General features: G+C 34.7%; 1 protein-coding gene across 1 annotated transcript in view; it reads right to left on the bottom strand.

The window, feature by feature from the left end:
• Positions 1–18,201, bottom strand: part of DIAPH2 (diaphanous related formin 2) — a gene marked incomplete at its 5' end in the record, with an annotated part of 895,530 nt that overhangs the window by 671,415 nt on the left and 205,914 nt on the right. The gene's annotated exons all lie outside the window — the stretch shown is intronic.

Raw genomic sequence — 18,201 nt, 5'->3', positions numbered from 1 at the left:
AGACTGATCACGGAGAACTTGATTTGACTTATTGTCATGACCCTACTCTACTACTACTCTACTTCTAGAATGACCCCCTTTCATTGTCTACCGTTCTAATTTAGCCCTAGTTACCTTTCCTTTAATATGGCAGAAGCCTCCCAACTAGGGTCTCTGCAGCATCATTCTTTTCTTTTATTCATTTTATAAAATGCCAGATTACCACAGTCTTCTGTCCAAAAATTTTCTCTGGACTATTTAACACATTTCAAGTCCTGATTCTGATCAAGCCTCAACCTACCTTTCTAGCCTCAGGCCTTAGACCACATGTTCCAATAAAAATCAGACATATTCTCTTTCCTGGAGTCTCCCCTGCATTTCCCTGCTTGACCTCATTTTTCATTCCTTCTTCCCAGAAGGTAACTCCAACTCCATCTCTCCCAACCCATCAAGGCTCAAATTGACTGTCAATTCCTCCATTAATGTTTTTTTCCTGTAAGTCCTCCATCCAAATGCATTATTTTCCCTTTGAATGCCCGTGCATTCAAATGCCTGTGCATCTCTTACTACTTGACATTATGATTCATACCACAAGTGTCTTTACCCACCTTTCTGGATTATAAATTCTCTGAAGACTGTTATATGATCTCACTCATCTTTCTGCCTCCCATAATGCTTAGCAGAATGGATTACATATAGTCAACACTAAATATTTTCTAATTAAAATTTAATTAAATTTACTGACTTGTGTGGTTAAGAGAATCAGCAGAATCATATTGCCCAAGAACTTTACAAATGTAAATTAACATACAGCAGGATGCCTGTGAAGCAATAATTAAAATGTATACTCTACATATTTAAACATGATTATAGTTCAATTCCACAGTTTTTAAATCACATTTCATATCTACCTAAGGTAAAGCTTATCGACAAAGAAGATACCTAAATTTCTAAGAGACTATCAGTAAAAATAACAGATCACTGAAGAAAATACACTTTAAAAATAGCTCAAATATTCGGAACCAATCACATCCACAATATATATGGAAATTCATTTTAAACAAATTCTGCTTTAATTTCCACAGCGGAAATGAGAAAAAATCAATATGGCATTGTAATGATAATTGGCAGCAAGCTACTATTCAATTGAGGCATGTAATCAACCAGTACAATGAGCTATTTTCTCTAAAGACTCGATAATCAGTGGGGTGGTGGGAGAAGGAGAAAAGGACATCAGCTCTCTAAACATAAAATACTGTATTTAATCTATCACAGAGAGAAATCAGCAGATATCCTAACAGCAGAAAATACCCTACAGCAACCTTAAAATAACAGAAATTCTGAACAAATTTATATATACAGCCCTCAGTATCTGCTTTGGCATCTGTAAAGATGAAATAATCTACCTTAAATTTAACACTCACAAATTCTTTAAAGATTCTAAATTCTACCCGTTTCTTTTTATACTTAGTGCTATTAAAGTTATTAGGATTATTTGCTTCTTGGTCTAGGGAAGTATTTGATACAAGACCATGATTTCTATTTGTTCACTTGAAATCAGTCACCCACACATCCCAGGCTGTTTCAATTTGGGCAGCTGATGGTACTTTGGTTTCATTCAGTGAAAATTATTATCGGTCTGAAAAAAAAATTGGATACAATCATGAAACCTAAGTGTGAGGAGGCTGGGCCTATTTATTACAAAGTAGGCAGTGAAAAGTATTAACTGAGAATATGTTAGGGCAATGTGCAGAGGAGGACTGGTAAGAGTCCTCAGAGCTTTTAAAGTAGAGAGAATGGGAGTACAAAAGGAGCCTGTAGCTAGGGGAATAAAATAATTACGATATAGTAGGATGACACTCAAGAGGTGAAGAGGAAGGGGTACAGCTAGACATACCTTTTTTTCCTTTGTCTTGCCATTTCTCTGTCTTTAAGCATCAAATACTCTGTAGCCTCTAGCCAAATGCTTACTGTCTGTCTGTCTCTCTATATATACATATATATGTATATATAGAGAGAGAGAGTCTATATATAAATATACATATATTTAGGTTTTACCCAATACAAAAGTGGCCATGAAATGATTAAGTGGTTTATAAACAAAATGTTGGCTACTGTATGTAGGTAGGAATTTTGATACTGCAACACCAGAGTAAGTATAAATCGGTGGTTCTCAAGGTGTGTGCCCCAAACCAGGGGCATCAACAGCATTTGGAAATTTGTTAGAAATACAAAATTCTTGGGTCCCACCCCAGGCCTACTGACTCAGTAACTCTGTGGGTGGAGCCCAGAAATGTGTTTTAATTACTCCTCCAGGTGATTCTGATGTTCACTCAAGTTTGAGAACCCCTGGCATAGAACAATGGTTTGCTGAGAAGTGGAGGAAGCCTTTCTCAAGCAGGACCCCAGGTTCAAAATTCAAGATTGATCTATATACCCTCCCAACCATAATGTACACTCCCACTGCCACAGAACAGAGATGAGGAATCCAGTCAAAGCAAGTATATTTGGTATATTTTACAGAGTCTGCCAATAGTCTGCTAGCTCTGATTTATGCAGTACTAACTGGAATATCTAGAAGTATAAAAATACAGTTGATCACTCCGTTTAAAATCTGACTCAGATTGCAGAAAAAGATAAAGCCATCAATTTTCTGTAGTATCTCAGCTTTGAAATAAGAAATTGTAATTTATCATGGACTCCAAAGTTATGAGACACAGAAGCAACAGAGGAAATGAAGAACCAAGCAGCAGAAAAAATGGGCGAGGAAGATGATCTCTTATAATTTCCATAACCACTCTGAACACAAGTTTTTTTCCCTTTCTTTTTATTGGGATATGATTTACATACAGTAAAATTCATCATTTTGACAAAATATAGTCATGCAACCTCTAACACAAGCAAGATTTGGAACATTTCCACCACACCAAAATATTCCCTCATTCCCCTTTTGCAGTCAATCCCCTTTTCCTTACTCCCAGTTGCCTGGCAACCACTTACCTGGTTTGTGTCCCTATAGTTTTGCTTTTTCCAGAATGTCATTAGAAATGGAATCATGCTGTATACAGCTTTCAGTGTCTGGTTCCTTTCATTTAACATAAATATTATGATATTCAACTATGTTATTGCATGTATCAGTAGTCCATTCCTTTTTATCGTATGGATATAACACAATTTGTTTATCCATTCATCAGTTGATGAATATCTGGGTTGTTTCCAGGTTTTGATGATTATGAATAGAGCTGCTATAAACATTCACATGTAAGTATTTGTGTAAGCATATATTTTCATTTCTCTTTGGAAAATAACTAGGGGTAGAATTACTGGGTCTTATTATAAGTGCATGTTTAAATTTTTAAAAACTGCTTTCCAAAGTGGCTATACCATTTGGGACTCCTTCAGCAAAGTGTAACAGCTCTAATTGCTCCAGATCCTTCAAACACTTCATATTGTCAATCTTTTTGACTTTAGCCATTCCCAAAAGTGTTTTCACATAAAGAAACTGAGAAGCAAAGTGGCTAAGTCACTTGAAAACATCATTCAACAAGTATCAGTTCTAGGACTCACACCCACACACCTAGGTCTGACTCCAAAGCCCATGTTTATTTCAATCATACCATTAGAAATTACTAACAGGACCAGTACCTAGTTTCCTGTAACATCTGGCTCATGGCTCCAACAATAACTCATTGAAGAAGAATTAGTGGTTGTTCCAGAACTATATTGGGCTTAAACCTACATATCTATGTCTAGACACAGAATTACATGTTTTGTATTATTTAACAGCTTACTTCATTCATTTAGGTGTGATAGGTACTTTTCAACCCACGTTTTTCTTGTCTTTCAAAGTCCTAAGCTTCATAAGAAATCTACCAAATACTGTTAAAGAAAGATATCTGGTAACTCCAACTAAAACTTCCAATCAAATTTAGGTATGGCAGCTTATTGGAAAGAACAGAGCCAGATGTAGCTTATACTTTTTTTTTTTTTAAGATGGGCTATAGCCCGTAATCTCATTTCTTGGTATTAACATATTGGTGATTCCATAATCTCATTTCTTGGTATTAATATATTGGTGATTTTATGTTATCAAGTTACCTACGTTAAAGAGTTGTCTTCACATGCTACAAATACATGGTGATATTTGTAACCATGACTTGACAGGGACCAGGTGGAACAAATGAACCACCCAAACAAAAACAATAGAAAGATAAGTGAGGACAGTTAACATATGAGTGAGCAAGAGTCCAAGATTAGAACTGAACACTGAAAAAAGAAGCCAGGAAAATTTTCTAGGGAAGAAGAGGACTGACCCAAAATGAGACAGTATTTTCTGACCTTAGGTATAAAAGGTGTGGCTATATCTATAAGGCAGTCCAACACCCCTATATTGCTCAAGAAGTTAAAAATTAGAGATCTTTTCCCAAGTTTATTCAAAGGTCAGAAAAATAAGCCTCCATTCATCAATGGAATATCTCTGTGAGATCACAGAGTGACATGGTTAAGTGCATAAGCTTTAGAAGAAGATAGATTTAGGTTCCAATCCCATCTCTGTCATATTCTAGCTGTGTTATTTTTGATCAATTACTTAAAACCTCTAAGCTTTAAAATAGGGATGAGAATAGTACCTGTACCCCAGAAGACCTTTGTGACTATTAAATGAAATCGTGCACAGTGAACTTGTATTAAGATATTTCTGAAAGTATTAAAAATCAAAATCTTGAATGCTCTTTAAATCTTCTTGTCCAAAATACAGTATGATTTTAGGCATAAATTAAAGACTCCTTTTCAAAAATATTAACACTTAATAACATTTCATCCATTCATTTATTGAAAATTATTTTAATTGTATGAAATATGCAGAAGAATCTAAATAGACACTAAACTTCTACTGATTGATTTTTTGGAAAAGATTTCATAATTTAAATATTTGGCACTCATATCACATCATGTGCTTTCTTTAACTTATTGCTATTATTCAACTTTGTGTATATTCATTACTATATTAATGCTGGCCAATTCACATTGAAATAGAGATGGAAGTTATGATGGTGGGGGAAGGGGGATGTGGAGAGAGAGAGGTCTATTTATAGTTCATGCATAATTCTGACAGAAAGATATCAAAATATATCAAGGTTTTAAAACAGAAATCTACCCCAGGCTTTCAGAACTTCTGAGGTCATTATTTTTAAAGGGCCCACTTACACTGATTGGCATGATCAAAGGAAAGAAAATCTTATATTTAATGAAAGTATCAGAGGATTCGTTGAACCCTAAGTCCATGAGAAAGCAAGATTCTCCCCTCTCTAGCTCTCCAGGGCAAAACAAAGTGAGGAAAACTCTATAAATGTGCCTATTTTACGAGGAAATGATGTTCTGCTCCCTCACACATAAATGTAAAGGAAAATCCTTCACAGTTTCCAAAAACTTCAATCTTTTATCTGTAAGTTGGACATTCAGACTCTGAATTATTTAATTACAGTTCATGTAAATATAATTTAAAATCAGATTAGTGGACAGATGAGTTCAGTATACTATACCCAATACAGACATAACAGGAAGCAGTGACTACATGCACATTTATAATTAGACTGTCCAGATTCATGTCTTTCTTTCAAAAGGCTTAAAGCTAAAATTAGGAAGTTCTATCTTGAGTCCCATAAGCAGTAAAGGCAATTGGTCTCATGTGCCAAAGTCCAATATTAGTCATGTCATCCCTTTATCACTGTTTGTACAGTGCTAAAGGCTAGTATAGAGGGTTATGTGTTCTGTACAAAGAATTTTATTTCTCTCTAATGGTGTTCTATTCCCATGTGTAATCTCATACTACAACCCAAATCACTGGAACATCAAATAAAATGAAGGATAGTCCAGAGTTTCTTGGGGCAATTGAGAAAATTGGTAAAATTATAAGACACGAAACAACTAATTCAAAGGGTTGAGGAGACTTTAAAGATAATTGCAAATGGTGTTTACATATTTTAATACCAGGGAAACATCTCATTTTAATACCAATGTTGCCAATGTAATGTTTTCAGTGAAATTAAAACCAAACCTTAGTTATACGTCCTTATGGAAAGAAAAAGGGTGCTGGGTGATTAAAACCAATGCACAACCCAATGCAAACAGTATCATACCTTCAGTCTACAGATCAATACCTCCAAACAGTAGCCAAGAAAAACCTAGTATTTTCAGCCTTTTTAAAGGATAATTTGTTCAGCCAAATCAACTTCATAGATAATTCCACTATCAATAACATATATCCGTGAAAAAGTTAAATGTTAACAATGAAAAAGACATGGATTTGTATATGCTATGACTGCCTTGGTCTTAACCAGATTAATATATATATATATATATCCACTCAGGTTTGTCTACATGAAAGTAAATACAATACCCTTGGGCATTTCAATGTCCTTTGAAACTATTCATCATGGTAGATTAGTACATGAACCATTTCTGACCAATTTAGAATATCTATTATTTGTAACACTACCATTTCCAGATATTTGTACAAATCCCTTTGAAGCATGATATTCACTGACCACTTATTTCACCTGATTCATAAAAAGGTTGAATATGTCAATTTTCCAGCTCTCAGTGGTTTTGAGTTCAGTATTGAAACAGATTACAATTTCCTTTGAAAACACCAAAGAAGACACTCCATCTTTCCCTCTATCCTCTGTTTTTTTCCTTAAGAGGGTTTTACCTGGCTGCATTTATTCTCCCCATCAGGTCTCAATGGAAAAATCCTGTTCTGTTTCATGCTACTCACACATTTTTTTAAGAGTTGCTCACAACAAATTGTAAATGCCTGAGTTACATATAAAAATCTCCTGAAGGCAATAGTTTAAGTAAAATTCTCCCTCAAAGGATAAAAGTTTCTTATTTATTAAAATCAATTTCTTAAGCTTTCAAAATTATCAATACTTTGGAGATAGTCGTAATGGCTTAAGTCCAAATCTGTTAAAATGCCCGAAAGGCTATCGAACAAAGAATATTTTCCTCTCCACCCTCCTTTAAGAAGTATTCTTAGAAAAATATAAGAGATGGTCTTAGCCTAATGTAATGATGAAAACAAAATGTACCAAAAATGTGAATGAAATTAAAAATAGAGTCTTTAATCTATAGTAAATAGAGGGGAAGCAGGGAAAAAGAGCATTCCAAATATTCAAGCAAAAGCCAGTCATATTTTAAATTTTCTTCATATGTTTGAAATTGTGAATATAATTATGTTAGCATACTTAAGTCATCTTCTTAGTGATATAACCAGTCAAACTTATAATAAAATGTTAACTTCCACAAGAAAAATGTATTGGTTTATTTTCCTAAGCTAAGTAATAAAGTTAAAATTCTATCACACTCCACAGGACGTCCAATTTCTTTTAGTAGTGGAATTTTGTTAAAATGAACTTACTCCAGGAAATCACATTCCTAATTTATAAACCCTGGAAATGAAAGAGAGCGGACACCAAGTTTATCTATTGTGAATAAGGTAAGAAGTTCTTTGAATGCAAGGAGGAAAACAGAGATGTATTAGCACGTACCGCCACACATTTCCTTTTTTCCTACACCAATCTGCATGTTATACTAACTGGTTCTGGTGGGCAGCAGAGAAGGTCAATGAATGCTCTTTCATGGTAACAGGGGTAAGGAGAGTTGAAAGATAATTGCTATTTGATGACTGAACAACAGAAATGTAACAGTCCTTCTCACCTACCAGGTGCAGTTCCAAAAACATAATTAAAGACTCATTATAGAGTGTGATAGCTATGTAGACAAAGATCAAAGAAATTTTATGTTCCTGAATATTTTTAGCACAGGATAACTGCAACCAAACCACAAGGAACCATTTCTTTGGGTCCTCATGGTGGATGTCAAAAAATCTCAGCAAGTTCAAATGTTTTATTGTCTCAGAATGTGATCTGTAATGGTAAATTTCTGGTCTTTTCTAGTTTATCTTTATATAATATTTTAAAAGCCCCTTCCCCTAAAACTGAGAAAGATACTATGGAAATTATGTGTGTACCTGTATGTACATATGTGCACTCTTAAATATAGTTAAACATCTTAATACATCCAAATTTAATAATTTTTTTTCAAAACATAATCATTGAACAATGAACAGTCAAAATCTTTAATAACCCCACATTAAACACCGTGAAAATTGTTAAGGCTTATCTAACACGAATTAAACCAAAAAAGTCACTATTTTTCTCTTCCACAGTGATATAAATCATCTAAAGCAATGACAACAAAACAATAATAATAAACTGTATATGACATACAGATAAAACCTTTATAGGATTACAATGCAGTATAAAGTCCCTAAGAAAGAAATATTAGCCTTCTACTATATTCAACCTGCCTTGCACTCACTTTCAGAAAAATCTAGAAACATAGCTACTCCTAAAGTTACATATTTGATAAGTCTTTCAAAACATATGAATGCTTTTTAAAGAAAGCATAATGCTTTAACTGCTTAAGTAACTTTGACCTCCTTCAAAAATGCAAGGACTTTCTTTTCAATTGGAACAGTTAAAAACCGAAACAAACACAACTTAAATTAACAACAAGGTTTTATCTTCATTTATAAACGAAACTCTATGAAAGAATATGCACTCACAAGAGTAGCTTTACTGGTTGTGAAATTAAACTAAGTTACTCCATATTGGCTCCTTCATTTTACAGATGAAGAAAATAAAGAATTTTATTGACTTGTTTTAGATCACAGAGCTTGTTAATGGCAAAACCATGATTGGAATCAATCATTCCTCAGTCCTTACATACCTCCCATTCAACTATATTATCAACAATTAACAAATATATCACCAATTAGTGGTTACAAGTTTTTTGGTTATTTTCCTTTCATGAAGGAATATTGGATAAAAGTTAAACTATATTCAAATATCATCAATGTGTATATTTAGATGTGAAAGCAATACCAGTGAGGGATTTTTTTTAAATTATTTATTACGGATTCTATCAAGAAGCAAGGGAAACTTTAGATAATAAACACATCAGGGATATACAAACATATACTTTCTTTCTTCTTCCCATATACCAATAAATAAAATAGTTAACTTGCTCAGCACAGATGCAGAGCCCTGCCATATTGCAATTCATTATTATAGATTGTAGACATACCAGTGAAGCACAGATCTGTAAACATCCACATCAAAAAATGTAGCAATTGTTAGTTGATATTTGGCCTGACACAATAATCAAGTATTAGGAAGCACCTGGAAAAAATGGAGCCATTCAACTTTAATTTGGGAATAATAGTTCTTGGTTAGCCTTACTTGCTTCCTTACCTAGCACTAATGAAGTGGTCAGCCATCTTAAGATTGCTTCCAATGGAGTTCAGAACACAATGCCCCAAAATATGGCACCCCGGCATAATGAATATCTTAAGCTGAAGGAGTCTGAGCAAAGGGCAGAACCAAGAAGGTCACTCTGACCTCACTGCTCCCCATCCCAGCCCCTTCTTCCATGAAAGCAGGAGATAAGTCTCCCATGTAAAAGTCACCCATCCTGCCTGTATGTACCACATGAAGGAAATGCATTCTTATCATCCGAGGCAGGGAATTGAGGGCGCAAAAGGCTGTATAAATAAACTTTGTTAAACTAACCCTTATCATCCTATTTACTTCTTCACCATTTACTACCCCTAGCCCAAATCCCTTTGTCTTGGCAATTTCTCACAAATTTGTTGCTTCTTTGTCTAAAAGGTATAAAAGCTTCTGGCTTTGTTCAGTTCTTTGGGTCTTCATCTTCTTGTGAAGGCTCCTATGTATATGTAAAAATTCAGTAAAATTTGTATGCTTTTCTCCTGTTAATCTTTGTCAGTTTAATTTTCAGACACAGCCAGGGACCCTAAGAGGGTCGAGTAAAACTTTTTCCTCCCCTACACTTCCTGCTAACCTCCTTAACTTCTCTATCCCTCTGTGCTTTGCCTTGCTCACTTTGGCTATAACAAACAAACCCAGTGAACAGTGAACTCTTTGCTGGACAATCAGTTCCTCTGTCAATTCCTGTCTGCAAATGGAATGAGACCTGAACTAAAGTATTGACAATGGAAACGTAAAAAATACGCAAGAGATATTGCAAATAAGAAAATGGGCAAGTGTCATGAACAAGGAGTCTCAAAGATGATCCCAAATCATACACACAGGGCTCAGAGCCAAATCCTTGAATAGATGGACGAGTGCTCTAAGTCCAGAATCATGCTTACCTAAGCTCCACAGTATGTGTTCAGCATGGTGCTTGTATCTCCACAGTACTATTTGATAATTCATATTTATCTAGCATCCCTCCTATCAATATGTTTCAGAAATTTCCAGCCACATATTTGAAAAATCCATATGCATGTATAATTTGCTCTTGCCCCTCGAAATTAACTCCTCTATAGCTGTCTCTTCTTAACTTTTATTACTCCAATTTTCCAAGATCATTTGAAAGAGTTGAGAAATGCATGAAGGTGAATGCTTGCATCAAACTACTGTCATCAGCAAACACATGATTCCAACATGTAAAATCAGTTCTGTCATGTATAAACAATACTAAATAATAGCAGAAACCAAAATTAATGAAAAGCTCACATGGTAACACAGCACAGCGTAGCCTGCATTCTATTCCTGGGAGAAAGTAATGATGAGGAAATAAACTGACAGAAGTTTTTTTCAAGATACAAAACATGTCATAAGGTCAGAGAATATCCCTAGGGCAATGTCCCATACCACTTACAATTAAAATATTTTGCCATTTTAATTGATGCTTATAATGTTGACCAAGCATTTTCTATATCAAAGAAAAATGCTTAATATAGTTTTAGTGCTGGATTCATTTCAGGGTATTCTTATTCTTTGACAAATGCTAATTCACACATGGAAATTTATGATAACTCAATTTTTTTTAAATCCATTTAACACTCCAGCTTAGCACTTAGTCTTTAATACTTTTTGATGAATGAATGTTGAATGCACCAATTCAAGAAACGATATCCAGGTAACTCTCTTGGAAGCTGGTATCAAGGGTGGTATGGTACCATAGCCTTGCCCTAAAAAAAACCTATAGCAATACTCAGTACTCAGGCAGCACCCTCCAAAATAGAATTAGACCAAATCTACATATTTTCAGTAATGCTGGGTGCTGCAGAACAGACCTAACAAATAGTAGTGGGTTGATTCTGAGCGTATGAAGGTTTGAGATTCACATTCATATGGCAGACTACTAAGCTAGCTATCTCACTTGAAGCTGATTTACTTTTTCAAAGTACACTACAATGTTATACTGCCTTCTATGTTCTCCCTTCAAGGATTCCATCTCAACAGAAGATTTTCAGGTTTAAACTGCCTGATGTGAGAGGACATACACCTACAGCTTTATTGACCAGGTGGGAAATCTCCCTAAACTAGCTGCCCATTATCTAACACCAATCAAACAGCTGGGGTCATAAAGCAAACACTGTTATCTAGTGCACATGGATCTTCTTTCAATCGACTACACAGAATACCTGCGCTCCAGGTGCTAGCTGTCATCTTAATTGTGAATTGTCAGCTATCCAGCTCCTATCAAAAGTCCAGCAGAGATGATAGATATTCCAGAGGGAGAGCCTCAGGGACATTACTCAAGTACACCTTGGTAGCAGCTTGGATTATGGGGAAGCTGTATACCAGTACTATTACTCTGGGTCTTTGTAGAAATATCATGACTTTGTGGGTTTTTTTTTTTAAACTCAAGGCCCCATGGAGGAAATGGACATTCACAGAAATCCTCTGTACTTTATGGAAAACTATCAAAGACTCACTCTACTGTGTTGTTCAATACCCCTCGTTTAAAGAAACACAAAATAAAATTCTCTGAGTTTAGAATCAGAAAGAATGTCCTTCCCTGAAAAATAAATGCACTGTCATTCATCAGATAACAGCTATGTCTGTCAATACTCTGCCTTTTTTTCCCCTTGGCTATGGGGAAAATTGGAACTATTTTATACTCAAATCACTACCTGACATTGTCCTAGACTTTTTGAAAACTACCACGTTCCCGCCTTACTTGGAGCTTGTATTTTTACCCTCATCTTAATGGTATTGGGATATCTGCATCTCTTATTGAAAGCTGCAATTGCTTTAGTAATAGTCCCATAATAATAAGTATATAAAACTCTAGTATGTGTCTAAGACCTTTACTTAAATTAATTCATATAAACCAAAATAAAAATATCTCAAACAACACATATTTATAAGCATTTTCTTCCCAAGGCTAGTTTTGAATATACAGAAAATACAATAAAATGCATATAAGATATTTTTAAATGGAAAGAAATTCACCTTCTATTTAGAAATCCATTTAACTATTGTGCCTAGACTCTGCTGCTAGATTTTATATACCTTTATAATTACATGTCCAGTTACAAGTTTCTAATTATTTTAGACAATTATTATATATACATATTGGTTTTCAAATTTAAAACACATCATTTAAATGAGAAAATGCATTGCCTTGGTGGAGCTTCCTATGTCATATAATAATAAAATAAATACCAACATAGGAGCCATCATTTATTCTACTTTAATGTCTCTAACATTTTCTCCAACTGAAACAATACTTCAGAAACCCGAGTCAGTATTTGCTGTTCTTATGTTTTTCTTTTTGAAAATAATATAGGACACATAGATCTAGTTTGGTTCTATTATGAGATATAATATTGGATCTGCATAAGTTAAAATTCTGTTTTGAAGCTAATATTATATAATTAAAATTCAATGTCACTGAATATTTATGGGACCAACTTAGCTAAATGAGCCAACATAGTTGCTGTTAATACAAATTGTTGACCAAGATTTTAAAAGAAAGCATACAATTTGACATAACTACTCTGAATTTACTATTTTCTAGTCTATGTAAAAATGTACTAGGGTCTTCTAAAATGATTTATGCATTTGAAAGTTAAAGTGAACAAATTTAAAATACAACCCTGCTTTCACAATACTGCACATAATGCTGCCTTATGAGATGTGCTCACAATTTTAAGTCCTCTTCCCATTTCTGCACCATAAAAAATTGTCCTCATTATTCTGCTTTCCATAAGTAGTCCAGTGCAAAATGTTCTTAGAGTATTGATCTGCATCTAACGTTATATTAACTTTCTAAGTAGCGTCAGCTGCTTTGCCAAGCTTTTAGTGCATTTAATATAGGCTGTTCAAATAGTTATTAACACCCATAATTCAGAAAGTACTTTCTATTCCTAATTTGTATTACTGACAAGAGTCAGCTATTTTCATTATGATGATTATGTTAAAATGCATATTAATGTGCTAGAAAAATATGTTTAAATCTAAAGTGAAGTTCGAAAATATCAAGTAAAAACAAATATGCCAGAGGTAATGCAAATAACTACACCTACAGAAACTCTAAAAGATATTTTATCTGTTTTCATCTGCTTGAAAAGATTGGCTGAGGAAGCTATCGTCACAGAAAGGGAATATACACACTATGCCATGAATTTGGCAGATAACTAAGATTCCAAGCAAAACAGAAAAAAACAGTTTCCTAGTGGGGTAACATACCCTTCAAGCTATAAGGCAATTTCAGCAACAACTCTGAAAGAATTCTACACAATCACAACTCTCATACTATTCTTCAAACCAGTATTTCCTGTTTTTGTCATGTGTTGAGAAAGCTTAGTGACAATGATTTATTGCTACACATTTCTTTGGATCTTCATAAAATGTACTGCCAAATACCTATGCATCCTGTAATGGGTTGGCTGGGAATAAAATTGTCCAAACTCATTGGTCATTTCTCAGCAGGCACTGCTTCCTTTCATAAACTTTAGTAGAGGAAAATGAACAAAAATCTGTAAATAACATAGTTGTTCATTCTGAAACACACAGACCATGGTATGTGCAAAGTCTAATACGATTTGTGGTGGCAGATTGGGATTTATTTTATAGTCAAAACTCATGGATTTTTAGGGTGTTAAATAGAGTTGTAAACATTCAGTTTCATTAACTCACCATGCAACCATAAAAAGACCATCGTGGAAAGCATGCTATGTTGTCTGTAGCTGATGAATATGGTTCAAATCAAACCAATAGGTTTCACTCTTGTATGGAGGAAGTTTGCTTCATTCTTTTTCTCCGATTACATCTTAAAATGCATGGCCACAAAATAGAGCCAGATTAATGCAAATTCATTCTCATGGCTGTAGAAGCATAGGTTTTTACTGATGGTGGGTCAACATCTACATCAAATCACACATTATTGTATATAAATTACACCGTACCTGCCATCATGAAACAAATAAGAGGGCAAGAGGTTCCCTTCCCCAGAGGAGTCTAAAATCGAAATGAGAAAAGCAGACATACATGCATGAAATTATTATACAGCATAAGCAGGTACAGGTGAATGTGTACAGTACAAAATAAATGTTGAAGGAATGTACAGTAATGGAGTGATTTGGGATATGGCCAGTTAATGATGGCTTATAAAAGGAATTTTTAAATATTTGCTATTAGCAGAAAATAATATAAAGAAATTACTTTCTTAGAGCCTTTATCATCTAAGTGATTAAATACTATATGAATTTGAATATCATGACTGTTTAATATTTTGAAATGACTGTGCTTTGAAAATGTTTAGTAAAGCTATTAGTGTGTGTATGAGTGTCTATATATTTATTATTTTACTAGGGGCTGAACAAAAGAAATCAGTTAAAACTGTGGTACAGAAGCACATGAGCCATGAAGAGGGCAAATGCCCAGATTCCAATGAATATCAGCTTTGGAAAATAGTTATGTAACAGAGACACAGACACTGCTTCCTTCAATATTTTAAAGGAAACTAAATACCTTTAAAAAAAATAAAATAAAACTAAATACCTGTCCAGAGTTGGTTAAATATATTTACAAATGCAAGAAACTAACAGAATGCTAGGAAATCATTTAGTCTTAATAGAGGAATATTTTTCTCACTCTTCAAAATCATTTCTTAACAATAATCTAGTTCCTATAGCAAAAGTAAGAGGATTGGAACTAAGCAAAAGAGAACACAGAACATAGAAATTTAGAGCTGGAAGGCTCCAATCTCATTTACATATGGAAAAACTGAGGCCCAAAGAGTTCACTGATTGGACTAAGGTCATAGAGAGTGAGAAATCAAGGCCTGGAAATCAGATATCATGACTGGCATTCTAGTGGTACTCTATCATATAACATGCTCTCTCTCATAATTTAGTATCCAGAAAAATTTTCTTTATAAAGAGAACAAGGCTAACAAAATTTAATTTCATTAATGATAGTTCTGTGTAAGGAAGAATAATATTAAATGATTACTGTTGAATTTCAAGGATTCTTTTACTGTTATATAACAAATAAGACATGATGCATTCAAGGTTATTTTTCCCTCTACACGCCATTTTTTCTTTGTTTTCTATATAATTTACTTATTATTATACAAATTATTCTCTTTCTTGGGTTTATTCTTACACTGATTTCCTCCTCTTTTTTTTTTTTTTTTTTTTTTTTTTTTTTTTGGCAGTACGCAGGCCTCTCACTGTTGTGGCCTCTCCCGTTGTGGAGCACAGGCTCCGGACGCGCAGGCTCAGCGGCCATGGCTCACGGGCCCAGCCGCTCCACAGCATGTGGGATCCTCCCGGACGGAGGCATGAACCCGTGTCCCCTGCATCGGCAGGCGGACTCTCAACCACTGCACCACCAGGGAAGCCCCTCCTCCTTTTCTTAGGGCAACACTCTCCAGAGACACATTCTGAGATGGACAAATTCTGGACATCACCTTGCCTTCCTTTCCCTTCCCAAGGACACGACTGACTCGATTAGGGATGGTCACCTGACCAGAGGTGTGGCCAGCATATAGGTGGGCCTGTAGGCTGAGGTGGCCTGGCATGAAAAGCTTTGCCAGAGCAGAAACAAATGGGGACCAGCATCTCCCCATTAAGAATTCTAAATGAGGAATACAGCGAAGGCCAGGTAGTTAATATCAGGAAAAGAAGCAGACTCATATAGAGTCCATGTTCACAATGAATAAATCAGGGAGAGGCACCATGAATTTCTGCTGTGGAGTTGAAGACTCATGACAAAAATAATCAGGCTCTAGGACTACCCTGGGATGTCAAGTGACCTTCCATATCGGCCTCCACGAAGCACAGCTATACGGCTGTCTCTAGAATTCCTGTGAAATTTCTAGCTCCTTCACTGCAACATGTTACATGGTCTCCCTGCTTCTACCCAGAGTTATCCTTTAAAAACCTAGGTCAGGTCAGGCCATTACTCTCCTCAAAACCCTCTTACAGCTTCCCAGCTCACTCAGAGTAAAAGCCAAAGTCCTACCAATGGCTCACAATTCTCTGCCTCCAGCCACACTGGCCTCTTTGACATTCCTGGAACAGGCCAAGCATTTGCTGCTGCTGCTGCTGCTGCTGCTTCCTGTTTCTAACAATGTTCTTCCTCCAGTGGACAACACAGCTCACTCTCACACTTCCTTTAGATCTCTGCTCACATGTCACTGAAGTCAGGGAGGCCTTCACTGACCATGTGATATGAAATAGCAACATTCTGTCCCCAGGAAAGATCACAACCTGACATTTTATGTATGTATGTATGTATGTATGTATGTATGTATGTGTGTGTGTGTGTGTATATATAAATATATATTTATTTTTTAATTGTCTGACTTCTCTTACTAGAATGTAAGCTCCCTATGCAGGCCCCATATGGACAAGGGGAATTTGTTATTCCTTTCTGGGATATCCAACTGCTATATAAAAACAAACTACATAATATTAAGTGCTATTCATTGAACTGCTCCAACCTAAGGTATTACCAAAAAAAAAAAAAAAAAAAAAAGCAACTCTCAATAGTAAAATTAAAAAGCTTTCTTGATTTATCATATAATGGTAAATAGGAATAATATCATATGGATGGCATTTGAATTACTAGAGGTATCATCCATAATGTATAGAGCAAAGGAGTCCCAAATTTCTCTACAAAGAGCCATGAGGTCATAAGAAGAAGACTTTTCAATGTAATGATATATATTCTTAAGATAGTACACTTCAAAAAATAAATGCATTGGTTTATAGAAGATGTAGACTTTCAGATGATTTTTTAATCAGTGAAAATGCAGGCTCAAAGGATGTTATAGTGCCATTAAACATTAATGAGTTATATGGCTAAGTTCTCTACAACTATAGTAAAAATAAATTTTGTTTCTTAAACTGGTAATGAATACAGAGGTGTTTTTATATTCTCTATACTTGTTGCTGAAATATTTCAGAGTGTTTTTTTAAAAATTCAAGTCAGGCAAATTTTAATGAAAGGAATAAAGTCAAAATATTTAGTATGTGACAAGAATGAAAGGAGGATATTTTAAAAGACTTTCCTTATTGTGAGGTAGTACAAAGAAATGGATAAGGACACAGGATTGGAACCTTAGCTCTGACACTTACTAGCCATGTAACATTAAAATGGAGCAAATTACTTAACCTTTCTTAGCCTCAAGTTCCTCATCTATAAAATGAGAACAATATTAATACTAATCATAATGATTCCCTGGTTGTATGTGTGTATTTCAAGTTCTTAGAACATTTCCTGGGGGATAAAAAGTGGTATATATGTTAAGCGTTCCTTGCTATTATTTTTTAATGTTTTAAAGATGCCTGTAGGGCATCTGAGAAGACATTTGGAGATGGGGTCTGAACTTCAAGAGAAAGGTCTAAGCTGGAAATATAAATCGAGGTACAGGGACCTTGATTATAAATCACAGGGACACACACATACACATTCTCTCTCTCTCTCTTAGAACAGTGCCTAGCAGATAATAAGTACTATATAAATGTTAAAATATTAACTATTATTATTTTTGATAAGCATTTCATAAGTCAATTAAATTTAAGCTTAGTAAAATTAAAGTTAACTCCTATTGCATATAGTAGGTGCTCACTAACGGTTTAATGACTAAAGAATTCTCAGTGGTTACCTTTTTTCATTCATCATTATGTGAATGGAAATTGTAAAAATACAATGTATAAGTTACTCAAAATATAAATCTAAATTTAGTAGGTAAAATAAAACAAGTACTAACAATTGTGATGACAGTATTAGCTTTGACTTGAAAACATTTTCAAATTTATTTATTCCATTCATTTAGAATCAAGTTCAATATAAATGCATACATTTCTTATGCCTATGAGCCATAGAAAAA

This window comes from Hyperoodon ampullatus, assembly GCF_949752795.1.
Source record: "Hyperoodon ampullatus genome assembly, chromosome: X".
Taxonomy (NCBI): domain Eukaryota; kingdom Metazoa; phylum Chordata; class Mammalia; order Artiodactyla; family Ziphiidae; genus Hyperoodon; species Hyperoodon ampullatus.
The sequence above is the reverse complement of the archived record's forward strand: the minus strand, read 5'-3'. Positions and strand labels throughout refer to the sequence as shown.